General features: G+C 49.9%; 1 long non-coding RNA gene across 1 annotated transcript; it reads left to right on the forward strand.

Moving 5' to 3' along the window:
* The first annotated feature begins 1,538 nt into the window (after nt 1-1,538).
* Nucleotides 1,539-18,070, forward strand: LOC140608269 (uncharacterized). The gene is made up of 3 exons (XR_012010291.1): nt 1,539-1,875; nt 14,409-14,585; nt 17,655-18,070. It is a non-coding gene; the product is annotated as an uncharacterized lncRNA (long non-coding RNA).
* The last annotated feature ends 1,238 nt before the right edge of the window (nt 18,071-19,308 follow it).

The raw sequence follows: 19,308 nt of genomic DNA on the forward strand, positions 1-19,308 counted from the left end.
GCCAGAGCCGGTCGGTGTGGGGCCCGGAGCCCGGTGCTCGTGCGCCCCTGCGCCCCGGCTGCGAGCACACAAGGAACCCCAATGTTCACTTTCAGGGAACGGTCTAGAGACGGCCCTTAGCTGGCCTTCCCAGCCGAGGAGACCCGATGGCCCCTGGGTCCCCATCTGGACTAGCTGGCGGAGCAGGTGTGGGGGGCAGGCTGGCCGGGGCTGCCGCAGGAGCGCTCGTCCATCCGCCCTGGGGGCCGCTCCCGGGCCGCTGGCAGGTGACCTGTGAGCAGGGAGGGCTGGAGGGACGTGCGGGATGGCTCGGAACCCGGGGCAGTGTTCTGCCCGTCACAGACCCTTTGTGCCCACGGCCCCACAGAGGATCTGACCTTCGTCAGTGCCTTGGAACTGTTTCATTCAGAAGAGGAAGGTGGGAGTGCGGGCCAGCTGTCCCCTGGGCAGGCGTGGGCCCGGCCAGGGCGGGAGGCCGGTGTGGCCCCCGTGCTCCTGCTCCCAGGCACCGCACAAACCCTTCGGGTGACCCTCCGGGGCCCGCGCGTCCCCCCGGGAGCTGGGGCTGGGGGCCCACCACGGCCTCTTTCCTTCCATCCTCAGTGCCCCCTGATGGAGGTGGGAGAGGGGGCAGGTGGCCTGAGCGCGGAGCTTCCTGGCGGGAAGGGGGGCGGTCCCGGAGCACCCCCCTTCCTGCTGCCCTGAGTCCCCGCGGCCTGCGAGGCACAGAGTCGCATCCGGTCCCGGCCTCCGGGCCCCTCGGATCCAGCACGAGGAGGGGCCGGGGCGGCAGGACCGAGCCCGGGGCCCGCGGGGGCCGGCCCGCCTGTGACGGGGACCGCGGGGACCAGCTGCGGCCGCGTTGCATGTCTGCCTTACCTCAGCAGGGACAGGTTTACGTGGACGGTGGGGCGGGTTGGACGGGGCACCAGACCCCCGGGAACGACACAGCGGGTGTCGCAGAACGTGCGGGATGGCGGCCTGCGTGTAACTGAAACCGAGGGTGTGGGTTCTCTGGACTGTTCCTCGACTTTGGGTAAGTTAGAGATTTTCCACAATAAAATGATTGTGCATGTTCCTCTCCCAAGGAGTTCTGGATTTTAAAGGGGCTTCAAAGATAGAAAACTGTTCAAGGCACTCCACTCCGTTCTTCCCCAGAAATAAATGATAATTGGGCAGGTAGGGAAGGACCCCAGGGAGAAGCTGTGGCGCCGATTCGGCCCCAGGGAGGTGAGCGTTTTCTGCCGCAGTGACAATCCACCTGTGACCGTACCTGAAGTCATGTTTATCGGTTGGAGCTTGGCTTCGTGCCAGCAGGACAGCAGCAGGACAAACATGGTCACTCCTCTGTTCCCTGCCATGTTCCCTCCAGCCGAAGGAGGAAGACCTTCCCCTGAAGGTCCTCAGCTTCACCCGCCTTGGTCTCCAGGATACTGTGGAATGTCCGGGGACCTGTGACATCACTGCAGGAAGTGAGCCGGGCCCGGCCATGTGTGGGGAGGGTCGGGGGACCTGTGACATCACTGCAGGAAGTGAGCCAGGTCCTGCCCTCCTTGTGGGGGGTCGTGTCCCGGGACCTGTGACTGAGAAGAAGCCAGGAGGCTGGCTGGGGCATTAGGGTAACAGAGACCTCCTTAGCTGGTCCCCCTGGGTCAGTGCACTTGTGCGGACAAGGGAGAGGTCCTGGGCAGATGGTCCTGGACACAAGAGAACAATTATGCCTCCTAAAACCTGGTAATTGTTGTGCCCAAGATTGCGAATCCGAGAAACCACCAAGGAGCCGACACCGATGCAAACACACGAGGGTTTATTTACAAGCTTGAGCTTGGGTCCAAGTGCACCCGACAGAGCGGAGCAGGGACTTGGACCCCCGAGGTGGGTTTCAGCTTAGTTTTAAGGGCTGGTCTCCAGGACCTCCAGAAGGGGCGGAGGAATTTCTCAAGTTCTGTTTACATTTTGATATGGGGCCTTCAAGGGCACTGAGCTCTGTTCTCATTCTAATAGGGGTTTCCTGCCCTTGGCCTGGGCTCTGTTCTTATTCTAATAGGGGGCTTTCTAGGGCCTTAAGCTGTAAGCTGTTTTCTTCCTGTAACTGAAGTAAGGTAAATTTCAGCTCTTATTCCCAGGGCCCTGGGATGGCTGGACGTGTGCTAACGCTGAGCTTAAAGTGGAAGGGCCTTAATTTTCTCGGCCTCCACAGTTATGACTCTAAGATGCCTGGTCCACCAGGCATTTCTTGGTGTTTTAATTTTTTTATTGCCGATATGAGGACATACTGCAGCTGTTTGCTGTTTTCTTACTGATGGATGTAGCGGGGCCATCTACCTGGAGGAGTGACTGTGGAGGACACTGCAAATGTCCGCAGGGTCCGTCGGACATACTAAGCACAGTTTACATTTACAGGTGGCACAGTGGACTTTGTGTCCCCCTTGAGTTCATGAGTGGTTAATGGTCCAATGACATGTAGACCAGTGGTCTGGACTTTTGCTATTCAGATCTGGTCCTTGCTCCAGCAGCCATAGCACAAGACAGGGAAAGCAGAGAGAGTGTGGCACCACACGTGACAGTAGGACTCCTACCTGCCTTCAGAGGGGCCGTCCGGGTAGTTGGCAACAGCCCCTACAACAATCGGCCCCAAATGGCCTAGACCCATCAATAACTGCTGATTCTCTTCATTTTTGCCCTCTCTCCCTCTACATACCCACCGAGGGAAAGCTGTGGTGCTCATGGAAGGAAGTTCTTAGTACTTCCCCATAAGGATGAGGGAAGCAAAGCTGGAGAGACCAACCTTGGGCAGGTGTGTCCTGACAGTCACTTAAAACAATGTACATTTATAATCTTATCAGTTCTGGATATGAGAAGTCCATATTGGGTCTCACCCGGCTGAAATCAGGGTGTCAGCAGCAATGTGTGCCTTCTGGGAGGGCTCTCTAGAATCTCTCTCCTTACCTCTTACAGCTTCCAGAATGTACCATATTCCTTGACTGTGGTCCCTCCCCTCTATCTTCAAGGCCCGTTCTATCTCTGGTTCTCCCTCTGCCACTTATGTAGACATTTGGGATTACACTGGGCTCTGTGATTGTTGTTTTTATATATCAACTTGGCTGGGTCATGTTGCCTAGATTTATGGTCAAACATTATTCTGGGTGTTTCCATGAGAGTGTTTTTGATGAGATTTATGTTCAGATTGGTGGACTTGGAGTAAAGCAGATTGTTCTCCATAGTGGGGGTGGGCCTCATTCAATCAGTTGAAGGCCTGATTAAACCAAAAGAACTGACCTCTTCTAAGCAAGAGTGACCTCTTCCAGCAGATGGCATTCAGATGCAAACAACATCAGCTTCTGCAAGCTGCTATGCAGATTTGAGACTTGTCAGCCTCCACAATCATGTGAGTCAAGTCCTTAAAATAAATCCGTCTCTATACCACCTATTGGCTCTGTCTCTCTGGAGAACCTGAATACAGAATCATACGGATAATCCAGGGTAATCTCTCCATCTAAATTCAGATGATTAGCAATCTTAATTCCATCCACAACCATAGTTAGCCTCTGCCATATAATGCAAAATACGGGTTCGGGAGGTTATAGGCCTGGGCACACAGATACCTCTCTGGGGACCATTATTCCTCAGACAACAATATCATGTACTCATTTCTGTTTGAATTGCTTGTTTTTTTTTTTTTTAAACTGTTGAAGTTTGAGAGTTCTTTATATATTATTCTAAACATGAATACTTTGTTAGCTGTTCCATTTGTAAAACATTTCTCCTGGTCTGCAGCTCCAATCTTTCACCTTCTCTACAAGGTCTTATGTAGAGCAACATTTGTTTTTAATTTTGCTGAATCCAACATGTAGAGGCTGCATCTAGGCGACAGGGTTTGAGCAGTGGGAATCTGAGAGAGGCAGAAGGGCCCAGAGTAACCACCAGGCTGACACAAACAGACCCATTAAGTGACCCACCTGGAAAAAGCCATCAGCCCTAGCTGACCAATGGCTACCTACAACCAGACACTGTTCCTAAGTTTAACCAAAAAAGGGAAATTCCATAGGTTCCCATACTTCCTCAGTCCACCCCTTGACCTTATAACTAGAACATCTCGCCACTGCCTGTGGCACAGTCACTCCCTTGCTGCCCTGCCCGCCGCTCCCTTGTGGTGAACTCAATAAACCTCTAACACATTGTTCTGCCCTGGGGTGTTCCTTCTACCTCCTGCAAAGCCAGCCCTACCCCATCAGACACCTCCCAAAGCACTGATGTTTTCTCTCATCGGTTGGGCTCTTGCTGTCGTATCTCCTCACCCAAGCCTTAGGTCTTGAAAATTTCTCTTCTAAAAATTTTACAATTTACGACTTATAATTATTGTCTATAGTCCATATAGGTTTTAGGATAATATTGTCTCTGTCGGAAGAAAAATTTTGCTGGGATTTTTTAAAAATATTTTATTTATTTATGACAGATACAGAGAGAGAGAGGGAGAGACACAGGCAGAGGGAGAAGCAGGCTCCATGCACCGGGAGCCCGATGTGGGATTCGATCCCGGGTCTCCAGGATCACGCCCTGGGCCAAAGACAGGCGCCAGACCGCTGCGCCACCCAGGGATCCCGGGATTTTGATATGAATTGTGTTAAACCTATACATCAGTTTGGGAGGACTTGTCAACTGTTTTTATCTGCACGAATTGATGTGATCATGTGACTCCTTCATTAGCTTGCTGATACGGTCAGTCACAATGAGGGATACCTATTGTTTTACCTCTTTTTCCTCCACTGATTTTTTTCTGTCTATTCCATTCTGCTATTGAGTACATCTTTTGAGTTTTTTAAATCTTCATATTCAATGTTTTTTAGTCCTAAAATAGCCGTTTGGTTCTTTATAGTTTCTATTTATTTGCTGAAACCTTTCACGTCTTTGTTGAGACTTCCTATTTTTCATTTATGTCAATTCCTGTTGAAATATGTGTATGATCACCACTTTAAAATCCTTATCAGGTGATTCTAACATCTGTGTGACTTTGGTGTTGGCATCTGCTCTTGTCTTCCTCGTTGCATTTGAGACTTTCTGGGCTCCCGTGTGAAGAGTGGTCTTTGTCGACATCTGGCCAGTGTGTGAATCATGGTAGAAGACTCCAGGTCTCATTCGGACCTGGTCCTTTGTAGGCAGGCCTCTGACACTGCTCTGGCACTGTCCTGGCAGCAACAGTCGGGGTGGGTTGGGGGTGTGGCGAGTGGAGTCCAGCTTCCTTGCTCAGCCTCCCATACCACTGCCCCAAAGGGTGAGTTTGGCAGTGGTACAGTAGCCCAGGGAGGGCACAGGGCAAGGCTCCCCACTCAACTTTTGCTGGTGGGCTGAGGACAGGGTGACATTTTTTTCCGTGGTATTTGGTTGGAGTAGAGCCATTACTGTGGAAATGTCTGTCGTATGAGGCTGCCTGTGTCCCTGTTGTTTGGCTGGAGGGAGCGAGCTTTTCTTGTCTGGGTCTGTGGGTATTTCTGTGTTGCCAGTGTCTCTACCTGGACCCCACTGGGATTCACGAGACAACCTGAGAAGCCAGGGGACTCACTGCCATGCTGTTCCACGGGCCCTGAGGACCCCTGCCCTCTGCCTTCTCTACAATCTTCTGGAGAATTCTCACGTTTATTTTACATATGATGTCAACAAGGTACATTGTGCTTAGTGAGAAGAACAGGGAAGAGGATGGCTGCTCCTGCCTCCCCCAGAAGTCCACGCCTGCTCTCCTGGAAAAGCCTGGGGGTGGGGGCCGATGTCCAGCATGGCCCAGCCCCGCAGAGGTGGTGCGCATGGGTTCCCAGGCTGCCTTGCCTCCTAGTTGCCAGTGAGTTGCTGCTCACTGGCAGGCAACCTCAGACAAGTCACTCATACTGAGCCTCAGCTTCTGCGTGAGGACTTGTTCCCTCGAGGACTGGGTCATTTATTTGCTCCCAGTGCCTCACAGCCCCTGCTCACTGGGCTGTGTCCGTCCCCGGGGTCTCTTCTGCCCCACCTGGTGGTGCCCTTCCCTGTGCCTCCCTCAGTGCTCATTCTCATCCTCACCAACGTCTTGTCTCGGGGGGCTCTGCTGTTTGCTGCTGCTTGGCTTCTGACAGGCATCTCTGGTCCCAGGGAGGACCGCATGCTAGCCAGATCTGGATGGGTGGGGTTGGCAGGATCTGGGGGTTCTGGTCAGGAAGAGGTGGCTTTGGCCACAGAATAAACCCCTGGTGTCACCAGCTCAGCGTCCTGCACAATGTGACAGCCCAGGAGGTCTGGGGTCTGCGGGACAGAGAGCCCAGGGGCTGGGGAGGGAGCTGTGCCAGGCACCGTTTTCCAATCTCTACTCCCAGAAAACTAGAGAGGGGAAAGTAGGATGTTTCCATCCACTGTGAGGCCCTATGCATGGCGGGAGCAGGTGACAGACAGTCCATATGCACGGTGCCAAAAGCCCTGATTAAAGATAGTTTTGGAAGGATATATATATATATATATATATATATATAATCAATTGTTTCAAAAACAGAAGTGATGCTGGCTATTATAATGTAAACTGTTTTCTAAATGAAGGAATTAGAGGAATGTAATTGGAGAAGTATACAAACAGTGGTTAATACGCTGCTTCTCGCGAAGACATATTACAACATATAATCTTCCTTTATGGGTGTATGCTGTCAGTGCTTAATCAGGCGTGTGAATGTATTCAGGTGTTAAAGCGTTTTATTAGCTGGGACGTGGCACCGTTATTTGCTGAGCTGTTTGTGTTACATTGTTGTTGGCTCTCTGAGCTTCCCTTCCTCTGTTCCTCTTTCTCTGGTCTCTGCAATCTGTGTAATTGTCTTCTTACTTTTGTCTTCCGAATGCTTTAAATAGAGTCCTGGGAACTATTAACTGTGTCAGAAGCACAGAGTTCTGGTGCTTTGCAGATTAACTATAGGGACTTGTGCTCATGAGGTGGCACCTACGTCTGGCATGGAGGCCACCGTGGGCTGTGCCAGTGGCCCTTCATCCCCTGGGCGGGCCCCTGGGAGGTGAGCGGGCAGGTCAGTCTCCTGCTGCTGAGCAGCCTGAGGCCTTGTCCATGCAGGCTCGGTCCCTGGGGGCACCCACATAACCTTGATGGGCTGAGATAGCTCTGCATCCTGAGGTGTCTCTGCAGGGAATCCCAAGGGTGGGCAGCGAAAGTGAAATGCCACCTCTTCTGAGGAAGCAACAGGGCAAGGTTTACCCAGGTAAGGGAATCCCTTAGAACACTTCTGTGTTCATTCATTCATTCATTCATCCATTCATCCATCGTCCTTGTCTCCTCACAGAGTGTGTTTCCTGGTAGGATCGAGTTTCTTTCAGCTTCGGCTGCCGGCTTCAATGCCTGCTGTGAGCAAAGACTGACCTAGAACATCCAAGCCAATGTGTTCCCTGAGACCAACTCCATGGTTTCAGGTTCTGTTGAAGTCAGTCCATCTCTTGAATTCAAATAAGGAATCCAATATTGCTTTAAGATGTAGTTTGGTCAACATCAAATATGAGAGTCAGAATGCACTGTTGTTTGAGGATGGAATTGCTTTATAATTAAAATTGTGCTAGAAATGCTTATCCAGACGTTTTCCATGCAAAGCATGTTGCTGGGGAGCAGGACCTCTGCTCACTGAGCTTAAATGCAGGTCTTTAGTTTTTTCTTTTAAAAGAACATCAACTGGAGGAATGAACAGGGAGACAGCATAGAGGAGCCTGAAGATGTATGTACACCAGCGGTATGCTGCATGAGCACGGGCTTTCTCCGTCACAGCTGAGAGCGGGTGCTGGAGACGCACCTCTGGCATTTTTTTCGGGGCCGAGTGTGACTAGGCATTGAAATTGGAAATCCCAGGGGTGCCTGGGTGGCTCAGATGGTGAGGCATCTGCCTTCAGCTCAGATCATGATCTCAGAGTCCTGAGATCGAGCCCCGAGTCGGGCTCCCTACTCAGCGAGGAGCCTGCTTCTCCCTTTCCCTCTCTCCCTTCCACTTGTGCTCTCTCTCTCAGATGAATAAATAAATCTTAAAAAAAGAAGAAGGAAAAAAAAAAGTGGAAATCCTGCATGTCTAGATTACAGGACCATCTTTAAGATTCTAAAGTATGACTTCAAATAAAACCACTCTGTCCACACCCATGGCTCTACCAGCTGTGTATATCAGCTGCAAAGAGTTTTTTTCTGATACTTGATCATTTTGGCTCCTCATTGCTGTGGCCGATAGAGGCGGGTAACAGCTTCTCCCTGGTGGACTTGTGAAATGGTGGTGACGGAGATAAATCAGAGAGAACCTAAAGGAACAGAGCTGAATGAAGCATGCTTTGGGCACCACACCACCCAGGGGCCTGCTCTTGAAAGGGGAGCGTGTTGGCTCCTGACAAAGAAGAGAAAATTGGCGCTACACCCCATAGTTAATGTGACAACACGCAGCTAATGAGCACTTAATGACCCCAGTCTGCTCGTTTTTTGTCACCCATTTGAGAATGTCACTTGTTTTATACTTAGCCCTCTGGTGCAGGATTAGCTTCGCGCTAAAGTGAATTAGTCAAGGTTCTTTAAAAAATCAGAACAAAAGTGCGAGAAAATGTGTACAGATAAGAAGAGACTGAACGTGTATACACTTGTTCAGATAGTATGTAATTAACTTAAAGCAACTTTTGGCTGAATGTGGGAACTGGCAGTAACATTCTACTTACATTTGGTAAGACCTTCACCTTCGCATGGAACATATCTTTTAGCCTGAAATCTTTCCTGGAGGAATATCAAAGGTCCTGCTCTTTGTCTGGGCACAGAAAGAACAGTTAAGGGCTTCTATGTGGAAGCAGCGGATCCCAGAATGGATTTATTTGTGACATTGTTGCATCTATACACTCACAAGGATTTATTTGTGATGTTGCAGCTACAGGCTCACACAGGATTTAGTTGTGACATCGTTGCATCTGCACACTCAGAGGATTTATTTGTGACATTGTAGCTACAGGCTCACACAGGATTTAGTTGTGACATCGTTGCATCTGCACACTCAGAGGATTTATTTGTGACATTGTTGCATCTGTACACTCACAAAGGATTTTTTTGTGACATTGTTGCATCTATACACTCAGAGGATTTATTTGTGATATTGTTGTATCTATACACTCAGCAAGATTTATTTGACATTGTTGCATCTATACACTCAGGAGGATTTATATGTGACATTGTGGCATCTATACAGTCAGAGGATTTATTTGTGACATTGTTGCATCTGTATACTCACAGGATTCATTTGTGACATTGTTGAATCTATATATTCAGAGGATTTATTTGTGACATTGTTGCATCTATACACTCAGGAGGACTCATTTGTGACATTGTTGCATCTATACACTCAGGAGGACTTATTTATGACATGGTTGCAACTATATGCTCATGCGCAGCTTCTCTTTTTTTCATTTAAACTCTGTTCTCCCTTTGTTTCCACTCTCTCCCCTTTTCTGTTTTTTACTTAGGTAAATGCATCCAAGGACTGTGAGAACCCAGAAAAGAGATAGAGCCTGTCGGTTTAAAAAAGTGCAAAGATCTCTTTCTGTCGTTCTAGTGTTCGAAGAAGGGGGTCAACTTAGCAAACAAGTTCGCTCTCACTGCTGTCACATTTTGCAGAAAAGAGTGAAAAGTATTTTTTCTCATTTGCTGACTTTTTAAAGATGACATTGGAGCCTTGAGATGAGAGCTGGGTCTGTTTCCTTACGCACTGGAATCACACATCCCTAGCAGCCACTCACCCAAGTTTGTGCTTCTTTGTAAGTAAGAACTCACGTTTCTTATAACAATGCAGAATAAATAGCAGTCAACGTGCTTGGGAATCAGAAGAGCAGGTGGAAGTAAAATGGTTCTCTTTTGACTTGTCAGTGTTCAGAATAGAATTGTAGTACTGAGATCTTGACCACTGTGGAAATTCAACTGGGGATCTGCAGTTCACAGAACCAACCATAGATGTCGACACAGTACGCAGCTCCTTAAAACCATGAAGGCACAAACTGTTTTCTTATTGGCTCAGGTGGCTGAATTTTTACCATTAGAGAGTTGTTCCTTTGCTTAAAATATTATGCTCTTGGGGTACCATTTAAAAGGTAAACACTTTTGGAAGGGATAATGTTAATAACTTAGCGGCCACTGATCCCCAAACACTAATTAATTTAGGAAATGGCTTCACTAAATGTGATAAAGCATGGCAGGTCTGCAGGCACAGGACCAGAGTGGACCAGTGCCTACTTGCTGCGCTCTGCTGAGGAAGCTCCAGGGCTCTGGGAGAGGTCATCTGGAGGCAGGAAGGACCGGCTCCCGAAAGTTAGCCTCCACTCAATTCTAAATGTACCTGTGGGGCTTTCTTGTATCTCCTCCTGTTTAATTGACAAAATGGTGCACTAAAAATTCACACAACCATGAACATGGAGTTCTGTGGTCATATCATCTCAGCCGGGAAGTGAGAAGAGGGAAGAGGCAGAGAGGCCGTGGCAAGGGTCCCACCTCTGTCGGTTTGAAACTGAACACTTAGAATTCTGAATTTTCTACTTTTCTTGTGGAGCCTCTCTCGGGGGTGAATGGGCCAGCCTCGTAATTCCATTTTAATAGATCCTGTCAGTAATGTCTGCTCATAAAAGTTCCTTGTTACATTAGCGTACTGGACCCTGGAAGCAGGGTTGCTCTGGAGTCTCCAGGTGGCCCAGAGTTCAATGCAAAGTTGTTTTGCACAAAGACATCTGCAAAAATAATTGGCCTTTCCGTTTTGATTTCCTTTTTATTGATTTATGTTAGGGACATTTAATTCCAAACCTGGGAGATGGCTGACATGGTCATTCGATTGAGGCTTTGTAGTGAAGAAACCATTAAGAAAGTGGAAGGGAGGGTCATACAATCTCCACTGGGCTGAGGAATCGGGGCTAATTTTTTTTTTTTTTCCTGATGGGGGCTAATTTTATTCTGAGATCAAACTCGTGCCAACCCTGAGCAGGTCACAGGCCAGTGCTGCTGCTGGAGGGTAGAGACCCTGATGACGACAGGCTCAGGATATCACGTGCCAAGCCTTGGCTCAAGCAGCAACCACACAACTTGGACATGTAGCTGTGTGCTTGGGGGGCGAGGGGGGGGGGAATGGGGACAACGAGTTTGGATGACTCTCTCCTGAGACACTGTCCTTACGTTGCAAGGCAAACAACATGTCTCTTCAAACTTTCATTTGAGATGATTGAGTCCAATTTTTCAAATGAATTTTGATCTAGAAAAGGATACTATTTCCCGAGCCTAGGAATCTGGGTGACCTGGCAGTTGTATGATGGACACTCTGCTTCCCATGGAGCCAGTACCAGGTCGTTTGGAGGAAGGACATCATGGGGAAAGGAGGCCACCCCCACCCCTGCCATGCTTACAGCTTCTCTAGCAGATGGCCAATTAAAGCACTCAGTGCATAGCCCCCCAAAGGAAAGAAAACTTTGACATAGCATAACAAAGAGGATATCTAAATTGATGAAAACCTAAACTATCTTCCAATTTTTTGTTAACTTGAAAGTTTTTAAATTTCATTTCACTTTGAGGGGAATGAAGCCTCATCAAAGTTTGGTCTTGTTATGGTTTTATTTTTTTTATTTTTTTATTAAAAAAAATTTTTTTTTTTAAATTTATTTATGATAGTTACAGAGAGAGAGAGAGGCAGAGACATATGCAGAGGGAGAAGCAGGCTCCATGCACCAGGAACCCGATGTGGGATTTGATCCCGGGTCTCCAGGATCGTGCCCTGGGCCAAAGGCAGGTGCTAAACCGCTGCGCCACCCAGGGATCCCTTGTTATGGTTTTAGATGCATTTCTCTGCTGTGCAAATTCCCTATCAGGACACCGTGTCAAGGGTGGCAGTTGCTAAGGGGCACATGCCACAGGAGGACTGGTTGGGCCACATGTACCAAGGGCCACCTGCAATTGATATCCCTTTGGAGAAGCTCCAAGTCACCAGGCCAGCTTTGGGGGACAGCTCCTTACACACCTGGGACCTGAGGCTGTCCTGCCTTCAGAGGGCCTGCCTCACCTCCAGGGTGCCTTGTTCTGGGTGCCAGCTCTCCTCCTAGCACATGGGAAAGGGGAGGAAGGAAGACAGGGAGGGAAGGGGAGCCGGGAGGCAATGGAGCAGGGAGTGGGTAGGAACCACCGGAGATGGCGACTGGGTCCTGAGCTCACTGCAGTGGGCATGGAGGGGCTGGCAGAGCCACAGTGGCACAGGCGACCCCCACCCACAGTTTCCTTTCCTTCTTTCCCTGCCTGCACCTGCCTGATGATTCCTCTCCCATTACATTAACCTAGACTGACACAAGAGAGTATGTACTTCAGGTAGAAACAGCGTCAGCCTCTGGAACACCTCCAATCTGGTCCCATAGGCCAAGGCAAGGGCCTGCATCCCTGCACCCGCCTTCACCTCCCGGCAGAGCCCTGACGGCCTCCTCCTACTCTTTGCCCCGCTAGCATCCTGCACCCCAGCACCCCGGCACCTCCCCGCAGAGCTCTGGCCCTCCTTGCCTGGCTCCGCACACCCCCTGCAGCACTCTGCACCTCTTTACAACTGCTCACTATGGGAGAGGCTGCCGTGTTTAGGAGACGGACTGCCAAGTTCAGATGGTCTGTGACCTCAGGCAAGAGCCTGGGCTCCTCAAGCCTCAACTTCCCCATCTGTTCAGTGAAGCTGATGCCTCCAGCCCCAGTCAGGGTGCAGATTAGAGGAGGGTTAATTGAAGAGTCACATAGGTCTCGCCTTCCTGTCGGAATAGAAACTCTCAGGTTCAGAGAGCATTTCAAACGACTTTCTGATGTTTTGTAACCACTCCGTCCCACTCAAATCTCACTGGAAACATGTCTTCTCTACCCCAGTCACCCTGTTCTTTCCCTCTCGTCTTTATTTTATCTTGCTGCCCAATGACTTGACTTCTGAAAGTGTTTAAGATTTTCTTTTCACCTGACAACTGGGTCTGGGAGCCACCTCATTGTGCCATTAAATTCTGATCCCTGGGCAAGGTCCCTGGGCTCTTCGTGAGCGTCTGAGAGAGAAAGTCGATGGAAGTTTCTGAGGTGAAGTATCCTCAAGAGGGGAGGCTGATAAGAATAACTGAAATAACTTTGTTATCCTTTGGCTGAAAACAATGAATGTTTTGGGGGTTAAGCGACGAGATCGATGCCTCCTTTCAGAGAGCCGGTCGTCCTCCCTGAGCCGTCTTCTTGAAGGCCTGATGGGCGCTGCGTTCCAAGGACGAGAGCCACCAGGCTTGGCTCTGCTTTGAGGCCTCCAAGAGCTATTTGTTCTAAAAATGCTGCAGCTTGTATTAAAAGTCAAAGTTCTAGCTATTTACTGTCTTTGTGTGGTCAGGTCAGAATACAAAATCTTGACGGCTTTATTAAGCTAGCAGCTCCTCCATGTGAGTATTAACAAACTGTAGATGGCCTTCTTGCTTTATCCAAGGGTTATTTATTTATTTGTCATAGAAAGCCTGTGTGTTTTCATTGAGGGAGTAGAGAGCTGCCTCACTGGACACACAATCTATTAGCTAGTAATTGGACTGTGCCACGAAGCAGGGCTCTCGGGTGACTGTGTCCACCTGCACCAACAATTAATCTCTGTTTACCTGGAACGGAAGTCACCCCGACGACTCACCCACACGCCCGAAAAGCGGTATCATGTTTCAAAATTAATAAAAAACTATTACGTTATAAAATTAATACAAATACAGTGTAATAAAAGGAAATTGGTTTATACTTGCTTTTACATATTTCCAAATGCAAGTTGCTGGGCACGATGAAGGAGGCAACCCTCGCCCCACTTTAAATGAACCTGTGAGTTCATGGGAAGGGACGCATATTTTGCTGGGTGTTGTTAACACCTGATGGCTGATATTTGATGTGAGGGCTCATGAGTATATTTGTGTTCACATTACATCTATAGAGAGCAGGTCCCTAGAGGTGCACACTGAATCCACAGACATGTCCTGCTGGCACATGGGGCACAGGGCTGCCGGGTGCCCGGGGTGATTGTCCAGGCTTAATGAATGTCTGAATAAAAACTACCATCTTTCCCAGATTTACAAAATACTGCATGGGTAGACACCCTTCGGGCTTCCCCGTGATGGATGTTCCCTGAAAGGTCCTCCACCCACTGCCCTCCCACAGGAGTCCTCGTGCCCCTGCCCCCAGGAGGCCTCATGCCTTCGCACCCCCACTGCCCCACGGTACTGTATGGTATTGTGACCAATGCAGCAGGAGCTCCCCTGACCTCTGGCACTTACTACTTCATGTTCCCAAGGTAGTTTGCAATGGCCGTGGGGTTTTGAGCTATTATAACTAATTTTTGAACAATAATACATGAGATTTGAGTAACTCAATGTATTTCCTGGACATGAAGGGATAGGCCAAGAGAGACAGTGAGGACGAGAGAGTGCCCAGCCCTCCTGCAACCCCAGCACAGGCCCAGACGAGCCAGGAGGGTGCCTTCCAACAACTGCAGCATCAGGTCCCTCCTGATGCCAAGTGGGGAATCCCGAGAGCCCCCAGCTAAGCCTGTCATCCCAGGACTGTGGAGGTAATGGTATCTTGTTGTTTCCAAGCTGAAATGTTTGGGGTGCTTTGCTGGACTGAGTGTAAGGTTTGTGATGAAGGCATGGTATAAACAGTACGGCCAACATGAGGAAATAGTGTTTGTAGGGGCTCATCCACCTGGAGTAGGTGACCTGAACCCTGCGCACACCACAAGAGCTGCTAGAACCATCCACAACCATCTACAACCAGGCACAACTAGCCATGTGCTCAACCACATACAGCCATCTACAGCCAGGCACCAGCATTGCAACCATGCACAAGCACCACCACCCGGGGAAAACACGTGCACACGGCAGTGGATTGCACGCTGCTAGCAAGCCAAGGACAAGCATGCCATCCCCTGCGATACACGGGAGATGGTTTCAGACAATAACAGTGTTTAACTATGTTCTAGAATGTAAGTGCTGGAAGAGGTTTTCTGGAGCTCCTCATTTACAGAGGTAAAGACTGAGGCTGTTTCGGCCCTCATGGCCTGTTGCCTCCCAGCCTGCTGGCAGCGGAATGGGAGCTGAGGTGCTGCTCCTCCCCCTGGATGGTGAGTCTCACGGGATGACCAGGGCAAGATGTGTGCTGCTCCTGCTGGTTGAGTGGGCCCATCCTGAGGGCCAGAGCCCTGGTGCGAAGGTGCGCACAGACCACACATGGCAGCCATCTGGTAGAGCCTGAGCCCCAGTCTCAGGAGCTCCGCGAAGCCAGCAGTACACATGGCCAGGGGATGAGGGCTCAGGTGTGGCTCCTTGGGTCCTGCAGGACTCGGGGGACAGAGTGAGTCAGTTCAGGGGGAAGGTTGTAGGACACCTGAGCCCACAGGAGGGAGCATCAGGTCCAAAGCAAGGCACAAAGATTTTACTTAATAAAATTCAGACTTCCTCTAACATGTCTTCTCCAGGGGCCCAAGGAGAATGTTGTCTGGTGTCCTGAGTTCAGCAATGTTTGGAAGATAGAACCAGACCTAGGGCATGCATTATAGAGCAAACAACCCAAATCCTACTCATCTTACAAGACTAGCTCAGACATGCACTTTTTGGTGAAGACTTTCTTGACCTATACAGACAGAAGTGACTATTCCATTCTCTGTTCATTAAAAACCAAGACCATGATGTGTGTATTGTGGTGTATATGCTAATGAGGTGAGCACACAGGTGCGGCCTCTGAGCATCAGAGTCCCCAGGTGAGCCTGGGCCCCACATCCCTGCCTCATGGCAGACCTGCCTGGTCGGCGTCTTGGCGGTGGTGGCCAGGGAATCCACACCACTGGCAAGCTGTCAGGCTTGTGAGGACCTCAGCCCACAGGACATCTCTGTTGTTCTCGGGCAGCACAGAGAAAGATGCCGATGGCGTCCTGAGACTCTGCTCCTTGACAGCAGGGTGATGTCCTGGACTCTGCACCTGGTACAATTCCCAGGGGCCCCGGCTCACACAGGTTAGTCTTTGCACAGCTCTGTGCTCCATCAGATGAGAAGGGGGCTGTGTTCTCAGGGTCCTCTGGAGACTGTGCATGTGAAAATCCAACTGAGGATCACTCCTCCAGAGGAGAGGCCATTTAAAAAGCCGGGATGATGTATTCTGGCCTTAATTCCCTTAATTTCCCCTTGGCTGTCCTAGAATTCCACAGTGGGTGTGGCTCACTTTTTTGTTAGCTCTGTCTGAGTTTAATTTGATTGTTTAAAAATCAGGCCCAGAATTCTCAGTACCTACCACCTCCCTCTTGCTGCTGCCAGTGGACAGCCGACCGTCACCTCCGGCCGAGTGCACTGTGGGCCTGACCACTGCGTCTCAAACTCCTGCTCAGAGGTGCATCCTTAGATGCTGATGGGTGCTGGCTCTGACACGGAGGCCCAGCAAGGTACTCAGGTGCCACTTCTGACCCGCTGGCAGGCAGAGTGAAGGCCTGGGCCATGCTTTGAAGGACAGCGTACTAACACTCCCTGAGTTTGCTCTGCTGAAGCCCACCTGGGAGCATAAGACTTTGGAAAGACACACGAAGATGAGAATTGCTGGCAGGGAGACAGTTTGGTGGCCCCTACACTAGGTGTTTGGGACAGGTCAGGGTGCCAGGGGGCCCCAGTGAGGCATTAGAGCAGGTGATGGCAGTGGAGGGCAGTGCTGCTGTGTACCCTGCAAGCCTAGGGTTCAGGGAAGGGACGGCTCCACGTCATCAGGCCTGACTTTTTTTTTTTTTTTTTTAAAGATTTTATTTATTTATTTGAGAGAGGGAGAGAGAGAGAGACAGAAAGGCAGAGAGAGACAGAGAGATCATGAGCAGGGGTGAGAGGCAGAGGGAGAAGCAGGCTCCCAGCTGAGCAGGGAGCTGGATACAGGACTCGATCCCAGGACCCTGAGATCATGACCTGAGCCAAGTCAGATGCTTGACCCACTGAGCCACCTACCCAGGGATCCCAGGCCTGATCTTTTGAGAGAGGCTCCAAAGTGGGATTTTTAGGTAGAATCTGTGATTTTTAAGTACTCAGTGCCAGGGAAAACAAGACCTCGTGGGCTGAGAAGATTCGCAATCCTTGGGCGTTGCTGGTGAGCGGTCTCTGCAGGCAGACCCCAGAGACCCGGAGGAGCCTGCAGGCGTGTCCCACCAGAGGAGCAGCAGCAGAGAGGTGGGGAGGGGCAGGGAGGGGCAGGGCCGGGAGGACAGGAAGGCCAAGCAGCGTCCACTCCCCCCCCCCCACCAGCATGCCCGTGTCTGCCGCCGCCACTTGTGTGGAGCCAGCAGCCGGGCAGGGCTGGGCTTTTCTCTGCGTCAACAGGCCTCACGACTGGCGACCTCAGTTTGCAAGGCGCTCTTCCGTCAGAGAGTTGGAACAATGTCTATTTACATAGCTTAAACTTTTAGGGTCCAATTTAACAAAAGGAGGAATCCAGCCTCCCAAAAGGAAATTTGGGATTTCAGAATTTATTTCTTGCTTCCTGCCTGAATGGCAGGTGACAGGTACATAGACTGTTTTCCCGAATTTCATGTTTTAGGTGAATAATTCATATTCTTTCATGATCTATTTCGTAAGTTACTGAAACGGCCAACATTCCGACATTTTTCCTCAAGGTCCTTGGAGATCACCAGACTTAAAGCTGCAATTACACTATGTAAGATACGATGGCAGTTGGTCCTCGCTTGTCCCCTCGGGGGAGACGCGGTGCTGCAGGCCAGCAGAGGGGCCCCAGGACGCACCTGCCAGAGCCGCACGAGGTCCCCCGCGCTGCCGGCCATGGAGGAGCAGAGGCACAGCAGGCTTGGCGGCCGCCCTGTGACTCAGGGAAGACCATGTCCTCCTCTAACACATCCAGGAAAAGATAATTATGTTCTGTAAAGAGAAAACACACCAATATAGGGGTCAGTTATTTTAAAAATTCCTAGTTTTGTAACATCAGGAACCGAGTGGTACCTGTTATACTATAATTACATCCACTGGCGCTGTTTTGCATTCCTTCCATTTGAGTAAGAACCAAAGAATGCTTTTTACTGTGTCAACACATTTTAAATAATGACATATTACCTTTAATTCCCCATTTGAATTTAGAGTTTTCTTTTGATCAACATTCATTTGTCAGTTATTTCTACATGCAACTTTCACTAAAATATACAGCAGATTCTAAAATAGCTTCACAGCCCCGGCTTAGCTGTCACCACGTCACGCCTCTGTCAGTAATGGCCGGAAAATGCAGAGGGTTTGTCTCGGCATCTTATTTTTATTTATAAATTCCACTTCATCACTGCAACAAGACACCGCAGGTAGTGCATTTGTGTGGAATTCCTGCCTCCCTTTCAGGTTAAAGTCTCTGTGCCGTTAGCCGCGGAGTGCATGGCACCTCCCGATGTGTTCAATAATCACCCAGAAATGCACTGCACGCTGGGGCTTGTGGCTTCCATATATTTAGTGTGATCGTTTTAGGGGGACAAAAAAGGACTATAATGAAGATTGTGTGTGGAGAAAAAAAAAGCTCAAAATTTAACTACGAAATAATGTAATTACCCTTAGGGTCTTGAATGTTTGTTTTTAATATGCAGGAGAATTTAAGAAGTTCTTACATCCTGCTGCATAGGCTCGCTCTGGAAATGCTAAGCACCAGCTTTGAAAATGCGTTTTGACTTGTGGCATCTTAGAGACCTGGGGCTAATTTCTTAAAAGGGTTAAACTGGTGTGTTCCGCATAAAATTACCACCGTCATCCGATTCATTAGAGGAGTTTGTGGAGTTACAATATGTCTGTAATTTACAGCCTGCTCACTGACAACGCTCAGCGCTAACATATGCCTAATTTGCCAGGGTTATCTTGAGTCCCATTCATCTCCCCCGGAGACAGTGCGCCTCTGAGTCCATGCTTCCCCAACGAGGTACATGTGGTTTCGTATTCAGCGCCATCAATCACACCCCCGTCTCAGCATTCAGGTGATGCCTCTGGAGCCTCTGATGAGTAACGGCAGCGTCCCCCAGCATCCCCAGACAGACTGGCCAGCTGAGAGCCCGAGTTGCTCGGAGGCCCCAGGGGTGACCTGGGGAGGCCATGTGTCACCCCGGGGTGACACACTCTTGGCCTAGCCTGATGTCCTGGCACCACCAGGGCATTTCTGCCTGGTGGGGATGGTGTCTCACCTACAGACTGTCCATGCAGAAGGGGCAGGGGTGCACTCTCCTGGTACAAGAGTCCCAGGTGTGTGGGGAGCGGGGGCTTTGCAAAGGCCTCTGCTGGGGACAGTTG

Source organism: Canis lupus, chromosome 17 (assembly GCF_048164855.1).
Source record: "Canis lupus baileyi chromosome 17, mCanLup2.hap1, whole genome shotgun sequence".
NCBI classification, from domain to species: domain Eukaryota; kingdom Metazoa; phylum Chordata; class Mammalia; order Carnivora; family Canidae; genus Canis; species Canis lupus.